Genomic DNA, 14425 nt, shown 5'->3' with positions numbered 1-14425 from the left:
TGTATTATCAAAGAACAAGTTGAACCTACCTTCTCTGTCCTAATTGAACCCTCCAACTCATTGCTCTCTGCTCACAGAGTAAAATATTTATTATTATGGTAAGTGGCATCTTGTGTCTCAACATTACTTTAAAATAATGGCTGATTTCCTCAAGTGTGTGACAGAGACAAAGGGTAGTTCTAGATGGCAAATTGCTTTAATAAATAACTCAGAGAAATAGATTTTATAGAAGCCACCCTACCTAAAACAGTGATTTTTGCTATTTTTTTCCGCCTCCATAATTCTTCCATGAACTCATCTAAAGTAATTTCCATTTAATTAGCAATTATTACCAATTAAGACACCTTGTATTTAGGGGACCGTAAGTTGTTGTTACTGAGTTGTCATTGTTACAGCAAAAAGAAACAGACAAATTAATGGTAAAGTGATTTGATAGAATGAAATATATGAAAACTATCACACCCTTCCAGCTTCATTATTTGAAAAGAATGACCATGGAGATGTTGGTACACCATGCTAAATAGTTTGTGTATTATCCTTTTGTCTTGTCAGGAACAAATGCAATGTAAAGGGTTAGGATTTGAGTTTATATTCTATCTCTCAAATATCTGTTTTCCCCTTTGTTTCTTTATCAATAGACTTTCCCTCCCCTTTTTGTCTTTTAGCTGAAAAGACTATAGAGGACCCTATTTTTTTCTTCCTTCACACAGATATACCTATGAAATTAGATTCTTGGCAATGGAATATGAGGAAAAAGTAACATGTGCAAGTTCCAAGTCATGGCCTTAAAAAGCAGTTGCTAACCTCCACTCCCTTTCTCACTTCCTGAGGACCTGAATGTTATTCTGGTCATGATGAGCTGGCTACAATCATTTGTATGAAAGCTACACCTGAGACAAAAGCAGAGCAAGAAGACAGGACTCTGAATCCATGGACAATTTTTGGAGGAGCAACCTAATTCTTTCTGGACCATTCACCAACCCCTGAACTATTATGCTGAGAAATATATTAACATCTATTTTCTATAAACTACTGTATTTGGTGGTCTATTAGTTGTAGAAATTTAGTTTCCCTCCTATGCAATAGAAAAAAATGGTATCTGGCAATTAGGTGCTTTTGTAATAAAATCCTAAAGTATATGGCATCAATTTCAGAATCACAAGCTGGACAGCAAGGATATGGACACCATAGTCTGGAAAGCTTTTGATCCTGGTGAGTAGTGGAAAATATTAAACCATTTTATAACAATTTGGAAGGCGATCACATTTCTACATAATCTGTAGCTCTAGAAGTGGTTAGAAAATGTTAGAATATTCTTGTTTTTTTTGGTTTTCATCTTACAGCATTTAGCAAGGTATCATCAGAAATACAAATTTATAAAAGAATCAGACCGAAGCAGAGATGGCAACAGATATAGTTCTTCTATGGAAGATTCTGCCATGCACTGCACTATAACGTGACCAGGGGTTTTATCATTAGAGGTTTTCCAGTGTTGGGATGACCAGTTACTTTTTAACCCCAAACAGCAGGATTTATCATTGTGACCTCAAGCTAGTTTCACAGCTTCTGTTTAAATGTCTTTGTTACCCAATGGGAATTAGCTCAGTAGTAAATATTAGATTCAGGTTGTTCTAGTTTCACAAAGCATCTTGTTTCAAGTGGCATCAAGGTAATCACAAATAGCTTGAAGGAGAGGGGGATATTCTCAGCACAAAGATGTAAAGCTTAGGAAACATTTAGATAAAGTATTTGGCTAAAGGCACTTGTACATGGAACTAACTGGAAGCATATATTTGGAAGCCTAAAGAGCTGAAGTATGTTGCCAAAGAAACCATAATCCTAGCTTGCAAAAGTCTATGTCTTTTAAACCCCTCCCCCCAAAAAAGGACAAATCTGTACTAGGACAAATTTGGGCAGATCTTATCAGAGCATACTCTTCAGTGGCAACTGCAGAGATGGACACAGAAAACAATGAACAAGCAGCGGCAACTGAGATCGCAGATGGTGGTAGTAGCTGCCAAAGAACAATTCTTCACAATTTCCGCCAAGCAGAATTTGATAACACTACAGAACAGTGACTGTTATGTGTTCCTCATTCTTTCAGTTTTCTGAGTAAAGAATTTAATGCAATTACTCTGCTCATACTCCTTTTTTTGTAAATTAAGCATAATGGGAAGTAGATAAATCCATTTGTTGAAGTAGAGGTCACCGTAACATTAAGGAGCCACATCTGGACCTGATGGAATGGACTGTTCCTCATCCAGAGATTGTGAATGGACCTTGAACTGGATGGAGAACATGGATAGGATGGTGGGATGTCTTCCTAGAATGTGTGTGTGTGTGTGTTGAGGATGTTTTATATATGAAAATAAAGGTACTTTTGTGTTTATAGGGGTTGGCTGAGGAAGAATTTTCCTTTTGAAATAAAATACTTGTCAGCTAGAGATTGCATTCAAGTGTGGCCATGTGAATACATTTTTGTCAATAACAGGTGAAGGGAAGGTATGTGTGCAAATTATAGGACATGTCTGAAAAGGAAGCTGCTTACTCTCCATTCTCTTTTTCTCTTTTCCTGATATCAGAAACAGGCACAGTGGTGTGAATGAAGTGACATCCTAGTAAATGGTGAACACTACATAGAAAGGTCCTGAATGGCTAGATTACCCTGTGAGTATTACCTTATTACTTGAGAGAACAATGAATTTTTATCTTCTCCAAATCTCTGTGCTTTCAGATCTTCTTATTAACAGTAGTATCTTTTACTAATCTCAGAGAAGATAAATATGAGATTTACAATTTAAGATGCTACCTCTGACTGTGGACTGGGTGACAGACTAGAAGGAAATAGAGAGTCCAATTAGACATCTAGAAATAGCCCTTGTGAGAAATGATGATATAAAAATATAACACAATGACAACAGCAATGAAGATGAAGAGAGTGCTTTGACAGATATTGGAGAAGTAAAAGTGACCAGACATTTTTAACTAATTAAACATGGAAGTTGAGAAATGGAGAAAGTTTTAGATGAGTTCAAAAATTTTCAGTAAATGCCTATCATTTGCCAGGCATTTGGTTATTTGCTGTGTGAAAAAAAAAACAAAAAAACACTTCATTGAAGACATTTATAATTTTGTTTACAAGATAAGAACAAATGCACACACATATGTATGAAAAAATTAAGTCAGCATTTGCTTAATTACAAGAGTCAAAGACAGTCTAGAAAGGCTATCAGCTTTCAGCAGAGAAATTCATTATAGGAGACCTCATAAAGAATGTTCAACTTAAGCTATTGCTAAAATGAGAATCAAATTAAGATAGAAAAGAGAATAGATGGAAAAGATAAGCTAGCTGTGTTACTAGTGGTTAATATTAGCTATTTCAAAAGTCCCAGTTTGAAAATTTGTATTTAAATTGTCATAGAGATTGCCCATTTTTCAATCCATGAGATATTTCTTTTGAATAGTTTGAAAATTTGTATTTAAATTGTCATAGAGATTGCCCATTTTTCAATCCATGAGATATTTCTTTTGAATAGTTTGGTAAAGTTAAAGAAAATGCTGTTATTCTAATTAATACACACATACCCCATGTCTAAATATCCAGATTCCCATATTTTACCAACTGTATAGGTTAAAAAGTAAATTATGTAATAGATATGATGGGTTTAGGTTTATTTTAAGATTTGGCATGATATTTCCCATGGTGTGGATCATCATCAAAGATTTCTAAAGATTAAACTGTTGTTATGTTTTCTTTATTCTGATTTAATAAGGATCATGAAATCCTTACATTGTATTTTAGGCACATAATAATGTATACCATTTATTGAATGATATTGCAGGTCCTGTTTGAATAACTTCATGTCTATTCACTCATTTAATAGAGAAACATGGAAAAAAGAAAGGAAGGAAGGAAGGTTGGAAGGAAGAAAGGAGGGAAGGAAAGAAGGAAGGAAGGAAGGAAAGAAAGAAGGAAGGAAGAGAGAGAGGTAGGGAAGGGAGGGAGGGAAGGAGATCAGTAAAAGTGCATTTTATAAGACTAAGTGTTTTTTTTTAATTTTCTAAAAGTTGAGGATGACTGTATTCTTCGATGTTTGTAAATGCTTACACAATTGATATTGCTGAAATGTGTATTCTGAAATGCTACTAAGAGAGGAACATATTTATTATGTTCTGTAATATTTTTAAATCATCTTTCCCATGGCTGCTTCCTCTAAGTCCCTCCTACTTTGCAGATGACCCAGTCTCTTAATAATCCCCCTTTCAAACTCCACAAATTTATCTGTAGTTTATATGTATTCACCTTCTACTTTTCCTTTCTCTCTCTACTTTTTGTTCTATTTTTCTCTCTCCTGCCAGTTATGTTCTGCCCATAAAATGTAAAATCCTTCTACATCTCCACTTCTCTAATTCAACCATTCCCCACCCCCCTTAACACTACCCCGCAACCCCAGCCATAATTTACTATCCCAAATGCCACGATAAGGATCAGAAGGCCAATCAGACAGTGTTAGCATATTCGTCAGAGGATTTGTGGAAAGGAAAAAAGGCCAACGAACATTTATGAGTTAAATTTTGCATTATTCCTATCACAATTATAAGAGTGCTATGCAAAAACTTCTGGAAATAAAACTCTTTTTATACCTTGAGGATTCAGTGTCCAGGGCATTCATAACATTAAAATAGCCTGACTATAGAAAGTTGTTAATAAATCCCTGAAGGTATATTCCACATTCTGGGAAACTGAACACATACAATAGCAAGCAGAGTAATTCTATCTGGTTCCAGTAATTGCACCAATTTGTTTGAAAGATAGAAATGTGCCCTTTACTTTAAGAAAAACGAAATTGAACATCCTTATCCAGTGCCTGTAGCCAACTGACTTTGTTCAGGGGAAGTTCTTTGCAAAATATGATACTGCTCAAAGTTATCAGCACTGTCCACTTTGGTTTTGTAAATGCTCAGTCATTTTTTAAGTTTTTTCTTTTTCAGTTGAATTCCTTCCTCATTCGTTAATTTAGCAGACAGGCATTTATTTCACCCCAGAGAGTATTCTAAACACTATTACCTGTTTCTAGGACTATGATAAGAATAGACAATGGCTCTAATCTCAATGAATTTATGGTCTTCACATATGTAAATACATAAAGATCACAACAAGTAACAGAGCCCTTAGTAGAAAGAAATGCATAAAGAAGGTCCATCTTAGAAATAAGTATAGAGGAACCACTGAGAAATCCCATTAACTGCTCTGTACCAATTCCAGCTCAAGAAAAGCTGAGACTTGAAGGCAGTATGTTAAGATTACTCAATTACTTATTTACTTAATTAATTTTGGAAAATTTAGCAAATGTTGGAAACTACACAGTTGAAAAATTTCAAAGTTAACCCAACCCACCTCCCATTTACTACAGGAAGTGGGCCAAAAATTGGCAGATGCATGGCCATTGCTGATTCAGAAGAGTAATTCTACCACTTAAGGAATGTGATCATTAAATCAGCTAATTGTAGTTATTTAATGAAAAAAAAGAGAAAAGGAAGGAAGGAAGGGAGGGAGGTAGAGAGTAAAGAAGGAAGGAAGAGAAAGAAAGAAAAAACAGGTGTTTGATATTATTGAATTCTTTAGGCCCAAAGTGCACGTAGACTTAATTTGGCCAGGTTGAACCCCCCGAAAATATTTGATAGAATCCATCTCAGTTCTTTTTTTTTTTATCTCAATTCTTAATGTTGAAATGAAAAGTAGTTTTAAAAAGGAAAGGAGGAATTAAGCTAAAAATGTAGAAGAAAAATACCCAAAAGATTAAAAGATGTCTTATCTCTTATCACTAAACAAAAATGTCTGAAATTCTGCAGTCTTTTCCAATCCTTGACTTTGTGAAGCCTTTCCTCCTGATGAAAAGATGTTGCCTTGTTCTAGACAACTCTTCTTGGATTGCCCATTATACCCTTAGCTTTCTTTGTTAGCTCTTGCTGAGACTACTTTCCATGCCTGTCATTAAATATAGCTTCGTCAGTCTAGTGAGAGTATCTATACCCACCCTTTTAAATGCTATCTTTATGACCATGGAATCTACTAGTAGGTACCTATCTGGGAAATAGACTGACCCCTTATTTTAAACATTTTATGGATATCTCCAACAGGATGTTCATGAGGTACATCCCTACCAATCTGTTTAAAAAAAAAATCATCCAACTCCTTGCTTCTGTATGTTTTGTAAAGGGTTTCTTTAATAAATCTTTGATAACAACCAATTTTATTTCCCCCCTCACTGATGTATTTTGAGAATATTAACCTTGCATTTTCCTCTGTTTTCCTTTCTCTCCAGAATTATGTAATCCAACATTGCTCTGCCTCTAACATGCTCCTTTCCTCTAGTGTACACTCTGGTCTTAGCGTATTAAATTGTCCATGACCACTTATCCTTCAGGCCCTCCCAGATGGTATTGTTAGACCGGTCTTTTGACACCACAATGAAGATTGCATGACTCTTATATTGAAAGGTATTTAAAGACTACTTATAGGCTGTAAAATTTAATTCAATTTAATCACATAAGTGTTGTGTTTAAGCATCTTTTTCATGATACATATTGAAAAACTTCTTTTTTGAGTCCTGTGATGCCATATATTCTTGTTTATTCTAGTACATGTGTTCACTTTCTCTTTTTTTTTCTTTACACACTCTCTCCAGATCATCCCCATTATTCTCATGACATTTAAGTCATTCATAGGCTAGGAGTTACAAATGTATATCTCTAGTCTGATTTCCTCTAGAAAGCACACATTTAATTGCCTATTTGTTATTTCTATTTCAATGTCTTACCAACATCTCAGAACTAACTTGTCCAAAAAGAACATTTTTCTGACATCTGAAATCTGTGTCCCTCCCCAGATATTTCTCATCACAGTACATACCACCACTTTTCCACTTGTTGAAATCAGGAATCCATATTTATTATTTGTTTCATTCTTCATTCTCATCCCCAAATGCAACTCATCAGCAGATTTATAGTTGTATCCTCTGTCACCAATTTGCTTTAGATCATCACTTCTCCTGGCTTGAACTATGACATCTTTCTAACTCTATGTTTTCATTCTTATTACCTTCCACATTCTTCACAAGGCAGCCAGAGAAATCATATTTGGATCATGTCAACTTCTATTCATAATTCATTAATGGCTTCCACTGTATGTGGAGTACAATTCAAATTTCTCAACATAGTTTTAAAAGCCCTGCATGATGTAAGGAAATGGTCCAGTTTCCTTCTTCTGCATATGGCTGTCCAATTTTCCAACACCATTTGTTGAAGAGACTGTCTTTTTTCCATTAGACATTCTTTCCTGCTTTGTCGGAGATTAGTTGACCATAGAGTTGAGGGTCCATTTTTGGGCTCTCTATTCTGTTCCACTGATCTATGTGACTGTTTTTGTGCCAGTACCATACTGTCTTGATGATGACAGCTTTGTAATAGAGCTGGAAGTCCGGAATTGTGATGCCGCCAGCTTTGCTTTTCTTTTTCAACATTCCTCTGGCTATTTGGGGTCTTTTCTGGGCCCATACAAATTTTAAGATTATTTGTTCCATTTCTTTGAAAAAAGTTGATGGTATTTTGATGGGGATTGCATTGAATGTGTAGATTGCTCTAGGTAGCATTGACATCTTCACAATATTTGTTCTTCCAATCCATGAGCATGGAACATTTTTCCATTTCTTTGTGTCTTCCTCAATTTCTTCCATGAGTATTTTATAGTTTTCTGAGTACAGATCCTTTGCCTCTTTGGTTAGGTTTATTCCTAGGTATCATGATTTTGGGTGCAACTGTAAATGGAATCGATTCCTTAATTTCTCTGTCTTCTGTCTTGTTGTTGGTGTATAGGAATGCCACTGATTTCTGTGCATTGATTTTATCAACATCTGCAAATCAATCAATGTAATACAATACATTAATCAAAGAAAGAACAAGAACCATATGATCCTCTCAATAGATGCAGAAAAAGCATTTGACAAAGTACAACATCCTTTCTTGATCAAAACTCTTCAGAGTATAGGGATAGAGGGGACATACCTCAATATTGTAAAACCCATCTATGAAAAACCCACAGCGAATATCATTCTCAATGGGGAAAAACTGAGAGCTTTCCCACTAAGGTCAGGAACATGGCAGGGATGTCCACTATCACCACTGCTATTCAAAATAGTATTAGAAGTCCTAGCCACAGCAATCAGACAACAAAAAGAAATAAAAGGCATCCAAATCAGCAAAGAAGTCAAGCTCACTCTTTGCAGATGATATGATAATTAATGTGGAAAACCCAAAAGACTCCACCCCAAAACTGCTAGAACTCATACAGGAATTCAGTTAAGTGGCAGGATATAAAATCAATGCACAAAAATCAGTGGCATTCCTATACACCAACAACAAGACAGAGGAATGAAATCTTGCCATTTGTAACCACATGGATAGAACTGGAGGGTGTTATGCTGAGCGAAATAAGTCGATCAGAGAAAGACATGTATCACATGACCTCATTGATATGAGGAATTCTTAATCTCAGGAAACAAACTGAGGGTTGCTGGAGTGGTGGGGGGTGGGAGGGATGGGGTGGCTGGGTAATAGACATTGGGGAGTGTATGTGCTATGGTGAGCACTGTGAATTGTGCAAGACTGTTGAAAAAAAAAAGAGCGCTGTGAATTGTGCAAGACTGTTAAAAAAAAAAAGAAGAAGAAGATAGCAGGAGGGGAAGAATGAAGGGGGGAAATCGGAGGGGGAGATGAACCACGAGAGAGATGGACTCTGAAAAACAAACTGAGGGTTCTAGAGGGGAGTGTGGTGGGAGGATGGGTTAGCCTGGTTATGGGTATTAAAGAGGGCACATTCTGCATGGAGCACTGGGTGTTATGCACAAACAATGAATCATGGAATGCTACATCAAAAACTAATGATGTAATGTATGGTGATTAACATAACATAATAATAATAATAATAATAATAATAATAAAAGCCCTGCATGATCTTAGTCCTGCTTACCTCTTTTGTTTCATCTCATGCATCTCACCTACTGCCCTAATCCCCTCTACTCTACCATGCTTTCATGATCCAAGAATTTTGCATACATTTGCCTCTGCATAGAGTTCTGTTTACTCATAATCCCAAGCTAAGTCTTTCTCTTCCTTCAGCTCTTACCATAAATATCTCATTATCAGAGAAATCTTCCCTGAAAATGTAAATAAGATAGGCAAACTTTTCTTGGTATCTCTTTTTTGATCCCAATTGGTTCCCTTTTTACCCTTTATTGCGATTTATACTTATTTAATGTATTTATGTATTATTTACTTGCTTTATTTCCCTACTACATATAAAGTCCTTGAGAGCATGTATTTGGTCAGCTTGGAAGTCTAGGTGGAAGCTGATATGGTACATGGCACAACATGGTAGATATTCAGAAACATCTAATAAATAGATGAAAAAACTCTATGTATCATCTCCCTTGTCTACTTGATATTTTTCAGCGTATCTAAACATATTTTACTTCTAGTGTATTGGTTTTACTCTTCTGGTTTCCTTTGAAATCCCATTATACTTTCAAAGCTCCAAAGTAATGGAGCTTTCCTGAAAGCCACTGTCCTTTTCCCAAAGCGCCAATTAACCAATTAGTTATAAAAGCAAATCTTTCAACAAATGGAATATAATTTATTTCTCTGAAATCTCACAGCACTTGGGGAAAGGGGTCATGTCCCACGGAATTCTCATATTACTGTGGGTGTAGGAATTGTGTCCGACAAATGTTATCTTTTTATCTCATACCAGAATGCTGCACTGTTCAACATTTGCTGAAGAGGAGTTTCTGATACACACACACACACATGCACACACAAACATTTGTATTAAAAAATTCTAACTTATAATAGTTAACTACTAACCTGTTAATGTGTTACGTTGGCTGTGGGTGAGGCATATAGTACATTTGAAACTCTTAAGATGTGATATTACTGGTTTGTTTATAAGTAGCAAAAGAAATCATGAATAATTATGCTTCTGAAGTTTTTCATGAGTATGTATAAAAGCATAATTTATAGTTACTAGAGAATCTAGACTGGAAAAAAATCTGCTCCTGCAGGATTCCTGGGATTAAACCCATGTTAATTGTAAGTGCTATTGAATATCTATGGACCAGTGTTATGTTTGTATGAGTTGTATCTTTTTAAGGGACTGGAATTAAAGACAAATCCAGAACACATAGTCATCCATAAGTAACTGCTCACTTGCTTCCCATCTTTACTGCAATCCAGTATAACACAAACCTTGAAAGTGGTAGGGATCCTGATTTGAGGTTAACTTAAAACATGAACATTAATATAATTCATCTTTTTTCTGGTATTTTTCCTGTGATGTAAACATGTTTTATTGTCTTCTGAAAAACAGAGCACTTCTAAAACCACCAAACACAGAGAACAGGTGGATTTAGCTCATGAAGTAGTATGGTGCTTAATAACACAGATCTAGTAAAAGTACTTTCTTCTATACAGAAAGTGTTTTGGAAACAGAGCTAAGAAATCTTTGAAATATAAATCATTATTTTACTAGGATCTACATGTATCATTAGTTGGAGGGAACATATTTTTAGTTATTTCTACACAAATATATTCTAGCCAACTGTTATGGTAAACTAAAATCTCTGAGGGATGTGATAAGTCAAAGAAGAGTGACCACTTTTTTATGAGGTATATTCAGCAATGTCTGCTTAAAAAGCAGGACATCTTAAAAGATCCTATCCTGTGATCTCAGAATGCAGATTATGTTTCTCCTTCATCCAAGGCTAATAACTACAACCCTTCATTACATAAGGTAAAGTAAATCCATGGTTCAACAATTTGATCCAAAAATCGGGATAGTCTTAACTATCACTAATTTGCAAGTCTACTATCTGATTTGATTGCATGTTACTTTATCTTATTCTGTTTACTCATTAGGACTTTCTTTTTTGGATGCATGTAGTGATTACTAATTATATATAACCTGTTGACTTCTAGTCACTTAAATTCTTTATTAGTGTTATTTTTTTGTAATCTAGTTTTTTGTCGTTATTAATTCTTTTACCCCTTATGATTGTTTTTGTGTTTTGTTTATAAGCATCACTAGAAAACATGAATAATTAAGCTTCTCATGTTTTCCATGGGTGTACTTAAAAGCATAATCCAGAGTCATTAGAGAGAGTCAGCTGAAAGAAATATAACAAATATATTGTTTCTGTTTTGTAACAATTGGGCAACATGATTATTTCTCTACCTCTGTTTCTTCTACAAATGTTTTTCTAAGTATCAGAATTCTATATCTGTCTCTCTAGGTCACACCTATGGTTGGAAGCTAAGTGAGAAATCAATTGTGAAAGAAGTCCAAATATTCAGCAGGAAAGATGAAACTCTAATATTTGAAAGAGTCCAGAAGACAAGTAGCTTTTCTGATATTTTTTATTGATTTAATAGTTCTGATATTATCATTTTTATGATATCCTTATATTTGTTTAAGGCTTCAATACTCTTCGGTAAATTTGTTTTCAGGAATTTATCAATATTGCCTTTTTATAATCATAGCAGCTTTGTGTGCCTTTACCATCTTCCCAACACTCTTCACTTCATTTTGGTCAAGGCTGCTAAAACATCAGATATATTGCTTTTTTAAGCAATCTGTCTTCTATCTACAGTTTTCAGAATTAACTTATTAATTTAGTGCAAGAGAGAGATGGCTTCCTGCAAGAAGAATGTGCAGGTTGAACATCTGCTGTGGGGAGAGGCAAGGGTCTGAGCTTTGTGACTGTCTCAGGATGACTGTACAAGGGGGCAGGGGGCAGAGGGAGCAGCACCATTCACCCTCATTGCTAATCTGCTGAACATGGATCTGGGAGCTGGGAGATCAGAATGCAGAGAGATGGTTCACGCATGTGGGAACTCAGTTTTGCCTTCAGTTAAGGGATCCGGAATTTAAAACCAGGTCATTTATATATTGTACAGAACACTAAATGTTTTGATTTTACAGATGGAAGGCAGAACTGAGATTAATGAGAGCACAACACTTGAATTTAGATCGAGTTTTTAATTCCATTTCAATTCCTGATTGGTAAAAGACCCTCAGTTTACTAATCTGTAAAATGTAGATAATAATAGTTTTCTACACGGCTATTGGTAATAAATGAAGTGATAATAACTAACTGCTTATCATAAATATAGTACAGAGAAAGCTCTTATAAAAGTTACTCCATTATTATTTTGATGTAGAAATATTAGGTATTGCTGTGGTAAGGATGTACTTTGTTTTTTTTCCTTCCTCAAGCTACTGTACTCAAAGAGTCTCATATTGCAGACTATTTAGTAAAGAGGCTGGTAAGATGTCATTTTTACTTCGCAATACTTTTCTTCTGAATATTCCACATGTGGAAATAATAGCTAAATGCAGACAAATAGGCATTGGGTCTTTGGTTACTTTGGATTTTCTATCAGTTACTGTCAAAATAAGAAACAGATGGCACACCAGAAAGAGGAGTGTTAGGTACAAAGAAACCACATAAGAAAGTGCCATAATCCGAGTCCAGAAGCAGTGCAGGTATTAGCACCTAGAATCCCAAAGAAATGAAGGAAGGGACCCTAACTGGAGACATCATCTTGTAGAGATTCCTGGCTTGCAGAAAGAGAGCCAAAATGAAAAAGTACACTATTCTCTACCGTACAGTCCAGCTCTGGTACCCCTTGGTGTTTACCCAAATGAGTTGGGAACTTACGTCCACACAAAACCTGTTCATGGAATTTTACAGCAGCTTTATTCATAATTGTGAAACTTGGAAGCCACCAAGATGTTCTTCAATAGGTTGATGGATAAATAATTATAGCCTGTCCACAAAATGGAATATTATTCAGTGCTAAAAAGAAATCTGCTATCAAGCCATGAAAATACATGGAGAAACAACATGCAAATTACTACAGGAAAGAAGCCAATCTGCAGGGCACTTGAGTGGCTCAGTCGTTAAGCATCTGCCTTCGGCTCAGGTCATGATCCCAGGGTCCTGGGATTGAGCCCTTTGGCTCAGGTCATGATCCCAGGGTCCTGGGATCAAGTCCTGCATCAGGCTCCTGGCTCAGTGGGAAGCCTGCTTCTCCTTCTCCCACTCCCCCTGCTTGTGTTCCCTCTCTCACCGCTATGTCTCTCTCTGTCAAATAAATAATAAAATCTTTTTTTAAAAAAAGAAGCCAATCTGCAAAAGCTACATACTGCATGATTCCAACTCTAAAATGTTCTGGAAAAGGCAAAACTAAGGAGATTGTAAAAGATCAGTGGTTGTCAAGGGTTAGGAAAAAGGAGAGGAATAGCACTTGGAGGATTTTTAGGGCAGTGAAACTGTTATGTATGATACTATAGTGGTAGATATATGTTATTATATACCTATCCAAGGCCATAGAGTGTATAACTCCCTAATGTAAACTATGAATTTTGGGTGATAATAATCTGTCACTCTAAGTTTATTGATTGTAACAAATGCACCACTGTGGCTCAGGATGTTGACAGTGGGAGATGCAGTAGTTTGTGTGGGGGCAGGAGGTACATGGGAATTCTCTTGTACTTTCTACTCAAAATTTTGTCATAAACCTGAAGTTGCTGTAAAAAATATAATCTGCTTTTAAAAAGTACATGAGGGGCGCCTGGGTGGCTCAGATGGTTAAGCATCTGCCTTCGGCTTAAGTCATGATCCCAGGGTCCTGGAATCGAGCCCCACATCGGGCTCCCTGCTCAGCGGGAAGCCTGCTTCTCCCTCTCCCACTCCCCCTGCTTGTGTTCCCTCTCTCGCTATGTCTCTATCTGTTAAATAAATAAATAAAATCTTTAAAAAATAAAATAAAATAAATAAAATAAAAAGTACACGAATCTTACTCTCCGCTATAGCTCCAACCTCTTTCCTGGTTATCTCTGGGGTAAAACAACCAGAAGCCGTTAGAGTACATGTACCTTGTTAATATAGTCTATGCAGTCCAGCTGACCAGATCAGAGGGCAGGAGGAGAAGGAGGGAGAATAAAAAGATCTGGAGGCATAAATGGAAGATATCTAGCATAGATTTCTTATGGATGTTGCAACTATTAACAAAATTTCCTGACAGTGTTTTCATAACAACATTCCTCATTATCAGCAAGTCAGAGCATTGCATTAGAGCTTGTTGGAAAAATTCAGTATGTGTCGAGTGGCCTTGACAACACTGATTAAAGAAAAAAAATCCCATAGAAAGTACCATTGGATTATATGTATCATATTCAAATATAGCACATAATTACAGGAAAATATTAATACCTATAATAACATAAAAGGCAGAGTTCTAATAAATATTAGGGTGACTCTTAATGTTTGGTTGAAATAGGATGTTCCAGAGAAGAGCACAAATAAAA

At 35.8% G+C, this 14425-nt stretch overlaps 1 long non-coding RNA gene across 3 annotated transcripts in view; it reads right to left on the bottom strand.

The window, feature by feature from the left end:
* The window catches only part of LOC144381569 (uncharacterized), a 116212-nt gene that overhangs the window by 68011 nt on the left and 33776 nt on the right, over positions 1–14425 (bottom strand). Inside the window, exon 3 of one of the 3 annotated variants that reach the window (XR_013446933.1) lies at positions 7740–7913. The exons of the other annotated variants lie outside the window; for them this stretch is intronic. This is a non-coding gene — a long non-coding RNA (uncharacterized LOC144381569). Of the gene's footprint in view, positions 1–7739; positions 7914–14425 lie in introns of those variants that run through there. 3 annotated transcript variants of the gene reach the window in all.

Source organism: Halichoerus grypus, chromosome 4 (assembly GCF_964656455.1).
Source record: "Halichoerus grypus chromosome 4, mHalGry1.hap1.1, whole genome shotgun sequence".
NCBI lineage: Eukaryota > Metazoa > Chordata > Mammalia > Carnivora > Phocidae > Halichoerus > Halichoerus grypus.
Note: the sequence above shows the minus strand (reverse complement) of the source record. Positions and strands in the feature narration are given on the sequence as shown.